Raw genomic sequence first — 14,055 nt, forward strand, 5'->3', positions numbered from 1 at the left:
CACCCCACATTAAATTGAGATAGATTTATTTTGGTATACATAATTATGGATCGGGAATAAACTGTTAGATAACTATTTAGAATTCCATTATTTCCTCAGCTATAAGCACATGGCAACCATGCTGTTATAAGTTTTAAGAGGTACAATTGAGAATCACTGCCATTGGACTTCACCATGGGAATTGCCAGTGAAAATATTTTTGCCATAATAGGCAGTGAAAAATTTTGTGACCTGAGGCATAGGGTCAATTGGAAGGGGGAAAGAGGGAAAGTTTAAAGGAGGTAGAATCAGCTGCTCTGCATTGTTACAGCTGCTTCAAAGACATTAATGAAAAATAATATGCAATGGACAGCATAATTCTCTGCACTCTCAAAGGCCACCAGCTTATCCCTAATACATGAGGTTTGACTGCCCTTCTAACACTTTCTGTTTGCCTCACTGCAAATGTAATTAATGTTTTAGAAGTTAAATGTGGGTTATGCAGAAGTGGGAAGATGTTCTCCAGAACAGCAACTTTTTCCCCTTCTTCTATTCAAGTGAACCAGTTAACCATGTGTAATGATGATAAAAATAAAACGCTGTCAAAGTATTTAAATATGTAAAGACTATAAGGGAAAATATAAGTATTTACGAGTATCATAATTATTTTAAACTCAGTTTTTAATAAAAGAAAATATACTTTTTGTTTATTTCCTAATTTTTAAGAAGAGAAAAACTTGTGTCTTCCTATCTCTGAAACCCTTTTTCCAGATGAATAGGGACCAGCTACAAAATTTCATTGGATATTTAATCACGTCACACTACCACACTGAAGTTCTTCCTACTGCACAGAAACTGGCAGATGAGATTCTATCCTCCAACTCAGAAATCAACCAAGTGAACAGCGCTCCTGACCCCATAGCTGGGGCCAGCATTGACAATGAGAACTGTTGGCATTTGGATGAAGAAGAGGTGAAAGAGCAAGTGAAGTTATTTCTCTCCCAGGGGGCTTACTATGACTCTGGAAAGCAACTCAACTCAATATTTGCCAAGGTTCAAGAAATACTGTGGATGAGAGATTCCAGTGGAGCAAGGATACTGATACTAATAACTGAGCAGTTTATGGCTGATCCATGACTCACACTCTGGAGTCAGCAAGGAACAAGCCTGATAGGCAAAGTCAGGCAACTCTGGAATGAGCTGGGGGCTTTATGGGTGTGCATAATTTTAAATCCACACTGCAAACTGGAGGAGAAATACTGCTGGCTACAGCAGCTGCAGAAGTGGAGTGACCTGGATGTCTGTCCCCTGGAGGATGGAAACTATGGACGTGAGCTGCCCAACATCACCAATGCACTTCCCCAGAATGCCATTTGCAGCCCAGACTCCTTATCCAGACCTAGACGTACGATATTCACAAGAGCCATTGAGGGTCATGAATTACACTGACAGGACAGCCACCTACAGCAAATAATCAGCAGTGATGTTTACACAGCTCCCGTCTGCCAGCACGAAAGTGAAAGACTACTCTTTAATTCCCCAAGCCAGCCACTGTGGCTTGAGCATGTGCCTACAGCCTGTGCTCAGGTTGATGCCCGACATTCCCATGGTTATCCAAAAGAGGCCCTCAGACTCACAGTCACCATTATTAATACTCTGAAGCTGCAGCAACAGCGGCAACTGGAAATCTACAAGCATGAGAAGAAAGAATTGTTGCAGAGAGGAACCACAACCATCACAAACCTGGAGGGCCAGGTAGGCTACCCCTGATCCCACTGGCTGCCTGTTTCTCACTTTGACTGAGGCCTGCCACCTGAATGATGATGGCTATCTGGAGATGTCAGATATGAATGAAAGCAGAACTCCTGTGTACCGACATGTACCTGTGGCTGCAGGCTCCCCAAACACTAGTAAGTCCTACCTGTCATTGACCCTGGAAGTTGCATTGATGAACCTGGGTCAACAGACAATAATGCCTGAAGACCTCTACGCACAGGAGAAGGTGTCCCGTAAGGAAGAGCAGCTCCTAGGCCAACTCCAAGAGCTGCAGGTTGACGATGAGCTAGTGCAAACACTGCAAACAGTGTATCTTACTGCTGGAAGGGGGCCCTTTGAGCAGTCTGGGAGAAGTCATCCACTAAAAGAGTGTTCCCATGCAGACCTTTGCCAAGTATTTGTTCTCAGCTCTGCTGCCTCATGATCCAGATCTGTCCTATAAATTAGCCCTACGTGCCATGAGGTTACCTGTTTTAGAAAACTCAGCTTCTGGCCAGGTACAGTGGCTCACACCTATAATCCCAGCACTTTAGGAGGCTGAGGTGGGTGGATCATCTGAGGCCAGGAGTTCAAGACCAACCTGGCCAACATGGAGAAACCCCATCTCTACTAAAAATACAAAAAATAAAAATAAAAAAAAAATTAGCCAGGTATGGTGGCAGATGCCTGTAATCCCAGTTACTTGGGAGACTGAGGCAGGAGAATCGCTTGAACCCAGGAGGCGGAGACTGCAGTGAGCTGAGATCGCACCACTACACTTCAGCCTGGGTAACAAGAGCAAAACTCCATCTCAAAAAAAAAAAAAAAAAATGAAACAGAGAAAACTCAGCTTCTGTAGGTGACACATCCCACCCTCACCATATGGTATCACAGCAGTGTGAACTGGCCTCTGCCATGCTGACTGCTGCCAAAAGAGACACTGAGACTCTGAACAATTCTGGAAGCAATACAGAAGAAAAGCACATTCATTCTTCTTTTCTCATCTTCACACTGGCCCAAATGCATTCAAGACTGCTACTCCCACTGTCAGTAGTACTGAGAGCACCCTGCTCACTGTGGCCCTGGGACTTGGGTTACAGGTGATGCAGATGACCTTATCGATCCTTAACTGGAGATGCCAGGAGATGGTACGGTGGTTGGTGACCTGTGCTACAGAAGTGGGTGATTCTCCTACTTCTGTCTATCCCCAGGGGAAGGGAATTTCTAGGCCCTACTCTTGGGATGGGACAATGAATCCTTTGAGCTTTCATATTCCTATTCTTGATGGCCTAAGAAAGGATGTGGCTGCTGGTGGGAGATGATGGCCTCTGTTCAGCCAACCCAAGCCCTGTTCTCACTGCGTGAACCATATCCTGAGGTCAGCAGAACTATGACCCTCTCATCAGAGACGTATCTAAGACAGTGAATTTTCAGCTGCCAATACTCAAGTGCTCCCTTGGGAGGTAGTGGGCCAGGTAGTTTCCTCCCCATCCCTGTCCATGCTTGTGAGCAACCCCAGACAACTTGGAGGCTCAGGACCCTTTCTAAAGCCCAAAGCCCCAGCACAAGACTCTACCCTGAGAGGCCTCACTTCAGCTAGAACCCCTGGCAGATCTCCAACCCTGGCCTGGGGGCAAGCAAACCGCAGACTCCACTGCTCCATCCTTGTGAGAGGCTAAGAGCACCTGCAGAAACCTACAACCTTCTAACCAGGGAAGGAAGGGTTAGCAAGAGACCCCAAACAGGGTCTGGCCATCTGGGATGCTCCCTTTCCCTGGTTTGCCTCAGATCATCTCAAAGTTGCTGAGGAGGAGGGAGAATTCATCTATGCAGGCCAAGTTCAAACCCCAAATGGTAATCTGGGCAGACCTGAATCAGGACCCAGATGGCACAGCTGAGCTCAGGCTCTCCCTGACAGGTATGTGGGCCCTGGTGAGCATCTTGCAGAGCTGGTACACACTCTTCACTTCTACTGAGGCTACTAGTATTGTAGCTGCCACAGCCGTATCCCACACCACTATTCTGCGCCTCAGTCTTGACTATCCACAGCGGGAGGAACTGGCTAGCTATGTTCACACACTGGCCCTGCAGTGTGCTATGAAGCATCCACAGACCTGTGCCCCTGTCAGCCCTTACGCTCTGTGAGGAAGACCACATTGCCTTTGAGGCAGCCTAGCAGATTGCCACTGATGCTGACGCTGGTGGCATGAGCCATTCATAGCTGTTCACCATCGCCCACTACACAGGGCTCCATGGCTACCCGCTCCATGCCTTCAAGCTGGCCTCACTGGCCATGACCCATCTTACGGCCTACAACCAGGATACCCACACAGCCATCAATGATGTGCTCTGGGCTTGTGCCCTCAGCCACTCACTGGGCAAGAATGAGCTGGCAGCTCTCATCCCCCTGGTGATGAAGAGTGTGCACTGTGCCACAGTGCTTCCAGACATCCTGTGTGCGACACTGCACAGTGACTGCACCTGGCCTGGCTGGCACTCCAGGCCGCGGTAGCTCTGGAAAGTTCACGTCCATTGACAAAGCTCCATTGTGCCAGTTGCCAATGATGCCGATGATACCATCAATACTTACATCAGCACTACAAACTCACGCCTAATACACGTCAGCTCTCACCACTATGGAAAGTTCATTGAATTTCTAAGCAAGGCTCTGGAGACTTTCCTGCTGCCCCAGGATGACCACCTGCAATTTGCTCAGTTCATCAACAACCTCAAACAGATCTACAAAGGCAAGAAAAAGCTGACACTGCTGGTGCTTTGCCTAAGAAAGCAGATAGCTCACCGCCAGGGCAGCCTGGGTCCCCAGGTAGGATCAGGACAGGCCAAGGACATTGAAACATTTGTCCACCCTGAAAGGACTCCGAGCACCTGTGACTGAGGCCAAAGGACTACAGGGCTAAGAACGGGGAGAGTCTAACTCTAGTCGATATGCCTTCCTTGGCAAGCTTCTCACTACAGCCCACTGTTCATGGAGGAGCTGGGCCCTGCAGATTGACCAGAGACTCCACAACATGCCACCTCCTGCCCCTATATCCTGCATGTTCTGAGCATTGGCCCTGTCTCCCTTGGCAAACACAGAACACTATTCTGTCCCAGGGACTGCTTAACCAGAGAAACAGATGCATTTATGGTGCTGTAAATACTATAGTATATGTGTTGCCAATTATTGTAAAGTTGTAACTATTTATAATTCTGGTTCTTGTTTGATGGGCACTTGAAGCAGCTGTGGGTGAAAAGATATGCTTATTTTCTGAAGAGAACTCACAATCATTTCTCAGGTTTCCCTTGCAGAGTGTATGCTGTTAGCAGTGGAAGAGCGGGGGTGCCACGGAGAAAAATAGCCAGTTCGAAAAAAAAATCCCAAGTCTAGTCTATGCAGAATCCCCCACCTATAGGCAGGCAGGGCATTTATAGCCAGTGGTGGGTGAGGGGCAGAGGCCAGAACTGGACTTAGACTTTTGCCTCACAAAGCTATGAGGACACTGAAGTTCCTGCTCCTGCCTCTTCAGGAGCCTTATGAGCGACTGAGAAACAAGTGCAGAGAGAAGATGAAGGTCTGGGAAGCCGCTGAGCTCATAATATTCTTCTATAATTATTTGCTGGCGCCTTCTGGGTTTAGGATTTTTTTTTTTTTTTCCACTTAAGCTAAGTGCAGACCAGCCCTAGCCTCCAAGTCAGCAAGCAATGAGACTGTGGCAAAAACAGGCAGAAGAAGCCTGAGGTAGAAAGGCAGGGGAAGAAAGCAAATACAGGCTGAGAAGAGAACTGCGCACCTAAAGCAGCCAATCTTGTGGCAGAGGGAGACCGGTGCTTAGAAGCTTGTTTGGTGAGAGAACGAATAGAGGAAGCACAGAGATGGGGAACAAACATTTAGGTGGTAAGAGATTTAAGAGGAATGGGGAAGAGAAATCTGGTAAAAAGAAAGGACACATTCATGCAGATCCTCAAACACGAATACAAAGATATCCCTACATGTAGAAATACACTCAGTTACACCTATAAAGACACAGATACATAGATAGCAAGCATACACACAGACACAAATAGATTTTCACATATGCACTCATGTGTGCCCAGATACAAATACACACTAAACATGCACAAACATGAGTGCATTTACACATAGATATGCATCCTCACATATATACACATCATAAATATGTATGTGCACATACAGGTGGTCACCTTTGTGTTAGAGAGTATGTGGTTTCATCTACAGTTATGTGTGTATCTGTATGTCTTAGTACATGTGTTTATGTGCAAAGACATATCTATGCATGCCTGTCCGTATGTGCACATACATATTTATGTGTATCTATGTCAGCTCTATGGCTGTGTACCTGTGTGAATATGTGCACACTGGCCTGTGGGTTTCTGCATGAGGATATACATATTTGCATACATGTTCCCATCTGGGAAAACAGAGGCAGGAGGTGGTTACCATGTCTCCAGCATTCTCGTGGCCAATCTTTCTGGATCAAGTCCATGAAAGGATGCCAACTAACTGGGCGATTGTTGGAGCCACTGACACTGTTTAGATGTGCCAGCAGCCACAAGACCCAAAAGCCTAGCCCCAATAATTAAATTGACACAAACTGTTAGCATATGGTACCAGAAAGAGCTAGGATAGGGATAGAATCTGGTGGCCCAGTAGGGCTGTTGACACCTGTGGTGAAACCTAGTCAGGTTATCTCATTTACTTCACAATCATGTGTCCCCACATTACAGGCAGTTGAAATGTGTGGGTCCCTCTTATGTATTACAATGAAGTTTTACAAAAGCTAGAGACCTTGGTATTTAAAATTTTTTTCACAGGGAACATGGTCAGTTCCCAAGAAATAAACTTCAGACAAATTGTAAACATCATACATATATTTTATTTATAATTTTTGGACAATCAAGGGAAGGAAGGAAGATGTTATAAGTAATAGTTATGAGAATGAACTCTAGTACAGCTTCCTGTGCTAGAGTCTCAGCTGTCATTTATCAGCTCTCTGAACTTTGGCAAGTTACTTAACTTCTCTGAGTCTCAGTTTCCTCATTTATAAAATAGGGATAATGAAAATACTCACCTTATAAGGTTGTTCCAAAAAATTAAGTGAGAAAATGCGTATAAAGTACTTGGCAATAGTAAGTGCTCAATAGATATAAAATACTGTTGTTTACACAGTACCTAGTCTATACCAAGCATTTGTAATACATTATCTTGCATAAAATATATATAACATTACCTGTTTTCAGCCATGCTCTGAGCCAACATCCTTTCTATACTACTTTAAGATGGTATATAAGATTCCGTGCCTCATTGGGAGGTTGGGTCATCATTCTGAAGGCTCCTGTGTATACATATTAAATAAATGTACATGTATAAAAAATATATATATCTCTCTCTCTAACATTTATTTGATGCATGTTTAAAATAAATTTAAGCGTGTTCTTTTTGGTAAATATTTCTTCATCATAGCTTACCTTTGTAAACAGATGTGTGATTTTTATAAGCAATTTTTAAGATTGTTTTCAAGTCGTTTAGTAGTCAATAAATAATTACAATTAATATTCATATTTGTGTCTGGTTTGGGGGAAGTTTTTAGAAAATCTGAACTGAAGAGCTTAAGATTATTTAAATCAAATAAAACAGAGAAGTAAATTAAAACATCTGTAAAAGAACAAAAAAGAAGGAAGATGAAATGATTGTTAAAAACTTTTAGTCACTACAAAATAGAAGCTATCATGAATTTCTACAAGAATATTTGATATGACACCGTATTTGATATGACACCGTAAACCTAAAGAATGACAGAAAAAGGTCATTCCAAAGCCCTCAATTTTCCTATCCCCATGTAAGTCTGGGTTAGAGTTAGGCTATGATGTGATTTTTGAAAACTTGGTAAAAACATATTTACAGAACAGAGGCATATTTTCATTTCTGGATAAAATATGTGCTATTCAAGATATGAAACTTAATTCTCTATAGTTAAGGAGGAATAAGAGAAAAAGGAATTATCATAACTTGCACACAACTGCTTTTGAGTTATGATACCCACTCAGTGTCATTTACTCTACTGAACCGAATTTATAATTATTAGTTAAACATCTTTAACATGCAAAATACACCTGAAGGACTCTCAAGAAGTCTCCTTCTGAGACTTCTGAGACAAAAAATATAAGGCAATTTAAAAATATTTTAGGCAAGATGGCCGAAGAGGAACAGCTGCAGCTCCCAGCGAGATCCGCGCAGAAGGCGGGTGATTTCTGCATTTCCAACTGATGCACCTGGCTCATCTCACCGGGACTGGTTAGACAGTGGGTGCAGCCCACAGAGGGCGATTAAAAGCAAGGTGGGGCGTCACCTCATCCGGAAGGACAAGGGGTTGGGCAGCTCCCTCCCCTAGCCAAGGGAAGCTGTGAGGGACTGTGTCATGAGGAACACTGCATTCCAGTCCAGACACGACACTTTCCCATGGTCTTCGCAACTCACAGACCAAAAGATTCCCTTGGGTGCCTACACTGCCAGGGCCCTGGGTTTCAAGCACAGAACTGGGTAGCCGTTTAGGCAGACACTGAGCTAGCCACAGGAATTTGTTTTCATACCCCAGCAGCACCTGGAACACCAGTGAGAAAGAACTATTCACTCCCCTGGAAAGGGGGCTGAAGCCAGGGAACCAAGTGGTCTAGCTCAGCGGATCCCACTCCCACAGAGCCCAGCAAGCTAAGATCCACTGGCTTGGAATTCTTGCTGCCAGCACAGCAGTCTGAAGTCCACCTGGGACGCTAGAGCTTAGTGGAGGGAGGGGCTTCCGCCATTACTGAAACTTTAATAGGCGGTTTTCCCCTCATAGTGTAAACAAAGCCACTGGGATGTTCAAACTGAACGGAGCCCAGGGCAGCTTCCCAAAGCTGCTGTAGCCAGACTGCCTCTCTAGAGTCCTCCTTTCTGGGTAGGGCATCTCTGAAAGAAAGGCAGCAGCCCCAGTCAGGAACTTAGAGATAAAACTCCCATCTCCCTGGGACAGAGCACCTGGGGGAAGGGGCCCTTGTGGGCATAGCGTCAACAGACTTAAACATTCCTGCCTGCTGGCTTTGAAGAGAGCAGCGGATCTCCCAGCACAGCGCTCAAGCTCTGCTAAGGGAAAGACTGCCTTCTCAAATGGGTCCCTAACCCCCATGCCTCCTGACAGGGAGACACCTCCCAGCAGGGGTCGACAGAAACCTCACACAGGAGAGCTCCGACTGGCATCTGGCAGGTGCCTTTCTGGGAAGAAGCTTCCAGAGGAAAGAACAGGCAGCAATCTTGGCTGTTCTGCAGCCTCCACTGGTGATACCCAAACAGACAGGGTCTAGAAGTGGGCCACCAGCAAACTCCAGCAGACCTGCAGCAGAGGGGCCTGACTGTTAGAAGGAAAACTAACAAACAGAAAGGAATAACATCAACATCAACAAAAAGTATGTCCACACAGAAACCCCATCTGAGGGTCACCAACATCAAAGACCAAAGGTAGATAAATCCACAAAGATGAGGAAAAACCAACACAAAAGGCTGAAAATTGCAAAACCCAGAATGTCTCTTCTTCTCCAAAGGATCACAACTCCCCGTCAGCAAGGGAACAAAACTGGATGGAGAATGAGTTTGATGAATTGACAGAAGTAGGGTTCAGAAGGTCGGTAATAACAAACTCCTCTGAACTAAAGGAGCATGTTCTAACCCAATGCAAGGAGGCTAAGAACCTTGCAAAAATGTTAGAGGAATTGCTAACTGAAATAACCAGTTTAGAGAAGAACGTAAATGACCAGAGGGAGCTGAGAAATACAGCATGAGAACTTCGTGAAACATACACAAGTAACAATAGCCAAATTGATCAAGCAGAAGAAAGGCTATCAGAGATTGAATATCAGCTTAATGAAATAAAGCGTGAAGAGAATATTAAAGAACAAAGAATGAAAAGGAACAAACCAACCCTCCAAGAAACATGGGACTATGTGAAAAACCAAACCTATGTTTGATTGGTGTACCTGAAAGTAATGGGGAGAATGGAGCCAAGTTGGAAAACACTCTTCAGAACATTATCTTATATCTTCAGAACATTTCCAACCAAGTTGGGAAACACTCTTCTGAACATTAACTTCCCCAACCTAGCAACACAGGCCGAAGTTCAAATTCAGGAAATACAGAGAAAACCACAAAGATACTCCTCAAGAAAAGCAACCCAAAGACACATAATCATCAGATCCACCAAGGTTGAAGTGAAGGAAAAAATGTTAAGGCCAGTTAGAGAGAAAGGTCAGGTTACCCACAAAGGGAAGCCCATCAGACTAATAGCAGATCTCTCTGCAGAATCCCTACAAGCCAGAAGAGAGTGAGTGCCAATAGTCAACATATTTAAAAGAATGTTCAACCCAGAATTTCATATCCAGCCAAACTAAGCTTCATAAGCAAAGGACAAATAAAATCTTTTATAGACAAGCAAATGCTGAGAGATTTTTGTCACCACCAGGCCTGCCTTACAAGAGCTCCTGAAGGAAGCACTGAATATGGAAAGAAAATACGAGTATCAGCCACTGCAAAAACATACCAAATTGTAAAGACCATCGACACTATGAAGAAACTGCATCAACTAACAGACAAAATAACCAGCTAGCATCATGATGACAGGATCAAATTCACACATAACAGTATTAACATTAAAGGTAAATGGGCTAAATGCTCCAATTAAAAAACACAGACTAGCAAATTGGAGAGAGTCAAGACTCATTGGTGCGGTGTATTCAGGAGACCCATCGCACATGCAAAGACACACATAGGCTCAAAACTAAGGAATGGAGGAATATTTACCAAGCAAATGGAAAGCAAAACAAAGCAGGATTGTGATCCTAGTCTCTGATAAAACAGACTTTAAACCAACAAAGATCAAAGGAGACAAAAAAGGGCATTACATGATGGTAAAGGGATCAGTTCAACAAGGAGAGCTAACTATCCTAAATATATATGCACCCAATACAGGAGCACCCAGATTCATAAAGCAAGTTCTTAGATACCTACAAAGAGACTTACACTCCCACACAATAATAGTGGGAGACTTTAACACCCCACTGTCAATATTAGACAGATCAGCAAGACAGAAAATTAACAAGGATATTAAGAATTTGAACTCAGTTCTGGACCAAGCAGAAATAATAGACGTCTACAGAACTCTCTATCCCAAATCAACAGAATATACATTCTTCTCAGCACCACATTGCACTTACTCTAAAATAGACCACATAATTGGAAATAAAACACTCCTCAGCAAATGCAAAAGAACAGAAATCATAACAAACAGTCTCTCAGACCACAGTGCAATCAAATTAGAGCTCAGGATTAAGAAACTCATTCAAAACCACCCAATTCCATGGTAACTGAACAACCTGCTCCTGAATGACTACTGGTTAAATAACGAAATGAAGGCAGAATAAGTTCTTTGAAACTAGAGAGAACAAAGACACAATGTACCAGAATCTCTGGGACACAACTAAAGCAGTGCTTAGAGGGAAATTTATAGCACTAAATGCCCGCAAGAGGAAGCGGGAAAGATCTAAAATCGACAGTCTACCATCACAATTAAAAGAACTAGAGAATCTAGAGCAAACAAATTCAAAGGCTAGCAGAAAACAAGAAATAACTAAGATCAGAGCACAACTGAAGGAGATAGAGGCACGAAAAAACCTTCAAAAAAATCAATGAATCCAGGAGCTAGGTTTTCTGAAAAGATTAACAAAATAGATAGACTGCTAGCCAGACTAATAAAGAAGAAAAGAGAGAAGAATCAAATAGACACAATAAAAAATGATAAAGGGGATATCACCACTGATCCCACAGAAATACAAACGAACATCAGAGAATACTATAAACACCTCTATGCAAATAAACTACAAAATCTAGAAGAAATGGATAAATTCCTGGACACATACACCCTCCCAGGAATAAACCAGGAAGAAGTTGAATCCCTGAATAGACCAATAACAAGTTCCGAAATTGAGGCAGTAATTAATAGCCTACCAACCAAAAAAAGTCCAGGACCAGATGGATTCACAGCCAAATTCTACCAGAGAGACAAACAGGAGCTGCTACCATTCCTTCTGAAACTATTCCAAACAATAGAAAAAGAGGGACTCTTCCCTAATTCATTTTATGAGGCCAGCATCACCCTGATACCAAAACCTGGCAAAGACATAACAAAAAAAGAAAATTTCAGGCCAATATCCTTGATGAACATCGAAGAGAAAATCCTCAATAAAATCCTGGCAAACCGAATCCAGAAGTACATCAAAAAGCTTATCCACTGTGATTGAGTCAGCTTCATCCCTAGGATGCAAGCCTGGTTCAACATATGGAAATCAATAAACGTAATCCATTACATAAACAGAACCGATGACAAAAACCACATGATTATCTCAATAGATGCAGAAAAGGCCTTTGATAAAATTCAACATCCTTCATGCTAAAAACTCTCAGTAAACTGGGTATTGATGGAACGTATCTCAAAATTATAAGAGCTATTTATGACAAACTCACATCTAATATCATATCAAATGGCCAAAAGCTGAAAGCATTCCCTTTGAAAACCAGCACAATAAAAGGATGCCCTCTCTCACCACTCCTATTCAACATAGTATTGGAAATTCTGGCCAGGGCAATCAGGCAAGAGAAAGAAAGGGTATTCAAATAGGAAGAGAGGAAGTCAAATGTCTCTGTTTGCAGATTACATGATTGTATATTTAGAAAACCCCATTATCTCAACCCAAAATCTCCTCAAGCTGATGAGCAACTTCAGCAAAGTCTCAGGATACAAAATAAGTGTGCAATAATCACAAGCATTCCTATACAACAATAATAGAAAAACAGAGAGCCAAATCATGAGTAAATTCCCATTCACAATTGCTACAAAGAGAATAAAATATTATGAATACAACTCATATATATTATGAATACAACATAGGGATGTGAAGGGCCTCTTCAAGGAGAACTATAAACCACTGCTCAAGAAAATAAGAAAGGGCACAAACAAACAGAAAAACATTTCATTCTTATGGATAGGAAGAATCAATATCGCGAAAATGGCCATACTGCCCAAAGTAATTTACAGATTCAATGCTATCCCCATTAAGCTACCATTGACTTTCTTCACAGAGTTAGAAAAAACTACTTTAAATTTCATATGGAACCAAAAAAGAGCCCACATAGCCAAGAAAATCCTAAGCAAAAAGAACAAAGCTGGAGGCATCATGCTACCTGACTTCAAACTATACTACAAGGCCACAGTAACAAAAACAGCATGATACTGGCACTAAAACAGATATATAGACCAATGGAACAAAACAGAGGCCTCAGAAATAACACCACACATCTACAACCATCTGATCTTTGACAAACCTGACAAAAACAAGCCATGGGGAAAGGATTCCTTATTTAGTAAATGGTGTTGGGAAAACTGGCTAGCCATATGCGGAAAATTGAAACTGGACCCCTTCCTTACATCTTATACAAAAATTAACTAAAGATGGATTAAAGACTTAAACATAAAACCTAAAACCATAAAAACCCTAAAAGAACACCTAGGCAATACCATTCAGGACATAGGCATGGGCAAAGACTTTATGACTAAACACCAAAAGTAATGGCAACAAAAGCCAAAATTGACAAATGGGATCTAATTAAACTAATGAGCTTCTGCACAGCAAAATAAACTATCATCAGAGTAAACAGGCAACCTACAGAATGGTTGAAAATTTTTGCAATCTATCCATCTGACAAAGGGCTAGTATTCAGAATTGACAAGGAACTTAAACAAATTTATAAGAAAAAACAAAGCCCCAGCAAAAGTGGGCAAAGGATATTAGCAGACACTTCTCAAAAGAAGACATTTATGCAGCCAACAACATATGAATAAAAGCTCATCATCACTGGTCATTAGAGAAATGCAAATCAAAACCACAATGAAATACCATCTCACGCCAGTTAGAAGGGCCACCATTAAAAAGTCAGGAATCAACAGATGCTGGGGAAGATGTGGAGAAATAGGAACACTTTTTTTTTTTTTTAAGATGGAGTCTCGCTCTGTTGCCCAGGCTGGAGTGCAGTGGTGCTATCTTGGCTCACTAGGAACACTTTTATATTGTTGTTGGGAGTGTACATTAGTTCAACCATTATGGAAGACAGTGTGGCAATTCCTCAAGGATCTAGAACCAGAAATATCATTTGACCCAGCAATTCCATTACTGAGTATACACCCAAAGAATTATAAATCATTCTACTATTAAGACACATGC

General features: G+C 42.5%; 1 pseudogene; it reads left to right on the forward strand.

Moving 5' to 3' along the window:
- The first annotated feature begins 728 nt into the window (after window positions 1-728).
- On the forward strand, window positions 729-4,630 carry LOC105486083 (zinc finger SWIM domain-containing protein 5-like; annotated as a pseudogene).
- Window positions 4,631-14,055: the final 9,425 nt, after the last annotated feature.

This window comes from Macaca nemestrina, chromosome 3 (genome assembly GCF_043159975.1).
Source record: "Macaca nemestrina isolate mMacNem1 chromosome 3, mMacNem.hap1, whole genome shotgun sequence".
In the NCBI taxonomy this organism is placed as follows: Eukaryota; Metazoa; Chordata; class Mammalia; order Primates; family Cercopithecidae; genus Macaca; species Macaca nemestrina.